This window comes from Vulpes vulpes, unplaced genomic scaffold (genome assembly GCF_048418805.1).
Source record: "Vulpes vulpes isolate BD-2025 unplaced genomic scaffold, VulVul3 u000000705, whole genome shotgun sequence".
Lineage (NCBI taxonomy): Eukaryota > Metazoa > Chordata > Mammalia > Carnivora > Canidae > Vulpes > Vulpes vulpes.
The window spans coordinates 190,001-195,000 of record NW_027325750.1 but is presented as its reverse complement, the minus strand read 5'-3'; positions in this window follow the sequence as shown (position 1 = coordinate 195,000).

Sequence of the window (5,000 nt, the reverse complement as noted above, 5' to 3'; positions counted from 1 at the left end):
CCTCCGAGTCACACCGCCCCCACACCACCCCCGCCGGCGCGGCGAGGGGGAGGGGAGGGGGAAGGAAGACGAGGCGCCCGGGCCCCCGCCAGGGGCACGGGTGCGCCTCCCTTGCCGACTTCCGCCACCCGCTCCTCGGACGCGCCACCGACGGCGGCGGCGGCGGCCCGAGGGGAGTCGACGGGGAAGGAAACGACGCCACCGCTCGGCCTCAGGCACCTGAGGCGACCTGGAGCGCTCCAGGGGCACCACGGAGGGCCGGGCGCAACGCGCTCAAGCGCGCCCAGGCCGGGCGGTGAGCAGCGCGGCGTCGGGCAGGCCCTCCCCGCGGAGGGGAGGGCCGCTCGCCACGGACCCAGGCCTTCAGGAAAGGCCGGCGAGAGTGTCCGCCGCGTCAGAGGACCCCGGTCCCGCCAGCGCCGCGAGGCAAGAAGGCGGGAGGGCGGGGTCGGGCCGGAGTCCGCACCACCCCCAACCCCGGCGCGCGCCCCCCCGCGCACCCGCCGTCACGACGGCCGGGCGTGGAGGAGCCGGGGAGGGAGGGGCCCGCGGGCAGAGCGAGAAGAGCGGTCGCATCCGCCATGGATGCCCGTCCCTCGTCTGACGCGGCTTAGGCCCGGCCCAGGAGAGCACGAGATCACCACATCGATCGATCGGCAGCAAGCTGCGGCCCCGAGGGGGCTTCCCGAGGAGCAAAAGCCCAGCGAGGACGGCGACCGGGGGGACCTGCTTCCGCCTCACCGGCAGCCCCTCGACCCCCAGGGGGCAGGAGCGACCGGACAACCCCAGAGACAGCGGGGGACGCCTGACACGCGGCACGGAGCCTTGCGGGACAGGGGTTGTCACGGCCAACAGCCGGGTGCCCACGGCATGGAGCGCACGGGGGTAAAAGACCCACCGCCACCTGCCCACACCGCCCTCCCTCGGGTGCCAGAGACCGGAGGGTGACACCACGACCCGGGCCACCTGGAGTCCAGCGCGAGAGCCGGCGCGCAGGCCCAGGCGGACGGCTCAGGCTCCAGTGAGCGAGGACAGGGACCGGCTCGGCCGCGCGGTCAAGCCCAGAACCCCACACGCGCCCAGAGGCCCGCATCTCCAAGGCGAGCGACGGACCGACTGTCTTTTCCGTCTGCCTGTCTGTCGCCGAAACACAACGTGTCAGCACCTACCTGGCAACAAAAAATGTTCATTTCGGGCGAGAAAATAGCCGCGCCTGCTGGCGGGGACCAGCCACAGGTCACCGCGACCTCCCGGGACCGTGGCACGGCCACTGTCCCCAAAACCTGCCCCACGGCGCCCCCCCACCCCCACCCCACGGAGCCCCCCGGGCTATCTGGTCGACCCAGGGTGGGGAGGGGGGAGGGGCGATACGCGGGAGGTGGAGACGGCCACGCCGCCACGCCGCCACGCCGCCACGCCAGTGATCTCCAAGAGGAGACTTTGAAAAATCGTCAAAGTTCTCCGGAGGCACCGTGCGGAGGCCGTCCCCCGCGGCCCTCAGGACCGCCCCGTGCCTACCGCCGTCCCCAACCCCGGCACGGGCCAGGGGAGGTGGAGGGCCACGCGGGCAGAGGCAGCCTCACCGGGAATCGCCACCGGGGCCGGCCGGCCGGCCCACCCCCGCGTGGCACCCGGTCCGACCGGGACCCACCTCCGCAGCGGACCTCGGAAAACGGGGAGAAAATCGCGTCCGACGCCCGGGACCCCCACACGTGCCCGCAGCCGGGTCTGTCGCGCCACCCACGGGCTTCCCCTCCAGGCTCGGACCGGTCCCCGTCGCCAGGGCGTGACAACGGGAGACAACCGCGTGACACGGAAGGCCCGAAGATCGCCCGGAGCCACAGGACGGACGGCGGGACACACCCTGTCCCCTTCCCCCGAGGCGGCCCAGGTCGGTCCTCGCGGGCGGAGGAGGAGCCACCGGCGGGTGCTGGTCGACCCACCCAGGCGGCCCGCACGCCCTCCTCCGGGAGCGAGGCGGAGGCGACAACAGCGACAGCGGCGACAGCGACACTCCCTCGCAGCTCTGGAGGTCCAATCTCCGGCGAGCGCATCGCGCGCCGATGCCCCGGCGACAGCCGGACGCCCGCGCCGGGGCCGCCCTCCTCCTGGAACTCGGCCCCGGGAAACCGCCACCAAAGCCTGTTCCTTGCTGTCGCCGCCGAGCCTCCGGAGGGGACACGCTCTATAAAAGCGGCCGCCAGGTGGCACCCGACAACCGGCGCGAACGACAGCGGGACAGATCCGGGCGGCGAGGCCGTCAGGACGCCTCGGATCTCGCCTCTCGGCCCGGGGACGGGCGGAGGGCCCCGGGAGCACTCCTAGGACAGCAACGGATGCACTGTTTTTTCTCGTGTCCTTCCTTTTTCTTTTTAGGATTTAATTTGTATATTTAGAAGAGGAAGGAAGGAGGGAGGGAGGGAGGGAGGGAGGGAGGGAGGGAGGGAGGGAGGCCACGAAGGAGGTCTGAACCAAAGGCGCTGGAGAGGACGGTGTGCCCCCCCCTCCCCCGCACCACCTTCACCTCCACCCTCTCAGCGTCTGGGACCTGACCCCCCCCCCCAAATACTTGTCTATTGGGTTGAATGAGAAGAGGTTGTGGAAGAGGAACTCCATGGGGGGGGGGGGGGGAGGCTCAAAGAACATAAGGATTTTCTCTTTTCTTTTCTTTTCTTTTCTTTTCTTTTCTTTTCTATAACACAATCTGTTTCTCCAGAATTCTCCTGCTCATGCTCCACTTCCTGTCCTTGAAGAGAAGAATGTCATTCACTCCCCTCCTGGCGCTCCCCTCCAAGGCACCTTCCAGGGGCAGGAGAGGGGGTGTGCTTCTCTTCTCAGAGGAAAAGGAGGGGAGTCAGCAGGACCTTCTTTCACCTGGGGGGGTGGGGGGAGCGGCGGTGTGCCTGTGTTTCTTTGCTGCTGCTGCTACTCTATCAAAGTGTCTCCAGGTAGGGAGGCCGGGGTGGCTCAGCGGCTGAGCGCCTGCCTTTGGCCCAGGGCGTGATCCCGGGGTCCTGGAGTCGAGTCCCACAGCGGGCTCCCTGCATGGATGGAGTCTCCTTCTCCCTCTGCCTGCGTCTCTGCCTCTGCGTGCGTCCGTGCGTGCGTGCCTGCGTGCGTGCGTCCGTCCGTGCGTCCGTCCGTGCGTGCGTGCGTGCGTGTGCGTGCGTGCGCGCGCGCGCGCGTCTCATGACTACCTAAATAAAATCTTCAATCAATCAATGTGTCTATGATTCAAAACAGTAATCTGGTTTCCTTCGTATCCAAGTCATATCTCAGATTTGACTTTTGACAGGAGAAGGGAGGGCGGGCCACATTTTCTTCTGCCGTGGCCTGGCGTGGCCTGGCGTGGCGTGGCGTGGCGTGGCGTGGCAGAGAAAGAGAAGATGGGCGGGCACAGACCTGTGCATATTCTTCTCTGTCTGTCGTGGGGGTGAGCAGAGGAATCGGATTCGGCTCTCACGGGATGGGGTCTAATTTCTCCGTGGACAATTGGGCAGAATGTCAGGCGAACAGAGGACGAGTAATGGTCAGAAGACCATGGACAACAAGATCGGCTATAGATGCTGGAGTTTCCAGAGCAATGATTTCATCAGAGGCATGTGAATGCCAAAGACTTCCAGGGAGCATGTTTGTAGACGCCTCGGCCTGTAGGTCCTTTCAAATGGACAGTGCTCCCATCAGGTCAGTCACGTTAGCATATCTTCTCCAGCTCCCGCGAGCAGTGTAGCAGTGTGGTCATGCAATTCAATTCTACTTTGGGCCTAACGGGGGACGGGACCGTGCCACAGAAAGGGAGACAGCATCAAGTCCTTGAGCCTAAGGCATGTCTAAGACAGTGACTCTCTAAAGTACATGGAAGCAGAAGGAGGCCAGCTGGAGTTTTGTTGTGTGGGTTGCGTATCTGTGGCAATGGGGTGGGTGTGGGTGGCTGATGTTTGTTTTCTGGACGAAGTGAAAGAACCCTTTGAGTGCAAGTATTTGCAGAAGGGGTCCGGCGGGATGGGAAGGTGTGGGTCAGTCCATTCACTGAGAAAACCGGAGACTCGGCCTTTTTAAGAACTAGGCAACGGAAGGAGTATAGCTTGGCTCATCGCAGCAACTGGCAACTCAGCAGAAACAATAGAACATTCCCAGAATGAATGGAGTTTGCAGGAGCCAACGTGAGCATGCCCCACCACCCTCCGCGGGTGCGTCCGTGTAAACACACACACACACACACACACACACACACACACACACGCCTTCCATTCCCAAATCCACCAGAGGACTCAGGGTTGGTTGGGGGCGGGGATGGAGGGTGGCGGGTGGCAGAAGGGAGGTTCAGGGCCATCCATTCCAATGGCCCTCATTCAATCATTTCATTCAAATGCACATGGTTGTCTGTTACAGTCCGAGCCTGGGACTTCTCTCCATTGAATGGCTTTCTGCACCTCCCCCAACCCTCAGGCTGCGGCTCCCAAACTGTGGGGGAGGGGACAGAAGAAAAGAGAAGAGAAGAGGAGGGGAGGGGAGGGGGAAAGAGAAGGGCAAAGAGGATGTATGAAGAACTCACATTGTTTGGGGTCCAAAAGCGACCCCCCCTGGTTTCCTGACCCAGGAAACCCCAATAAACCCTTTGGGAATCAATCCTGGATGTGGAGGATGCCATCTCACTCTAATGCCTTCCAGGGGTGGGGGTGCATCTGGGAGGGCGTGGCATGGCGGGGTCTGGTGAATCTGATGGGGAGTTAAACACATGACCGTGGTGTCTTAGGGTCCAGAGGCCAAACACAGGCATGGAGTGATAAGGGCGAAGGACTAAGGGAGGCCTGGCCAGGGACAGTTCTGACTCATCCACCCTGGGTGAGGGCCCAACAAGCACACTTTTTCCTCTGAAGCGAAGGGCCAGCAGTTTCCTGGTTCCCCATCGACCTGTCCTCCCTCTCGCACCCACTTCCCAAGGGAAATCCTCAGTCTCATTCGAAGTAGTCACCGGCTGTGTCACAAGCCACCTTCTG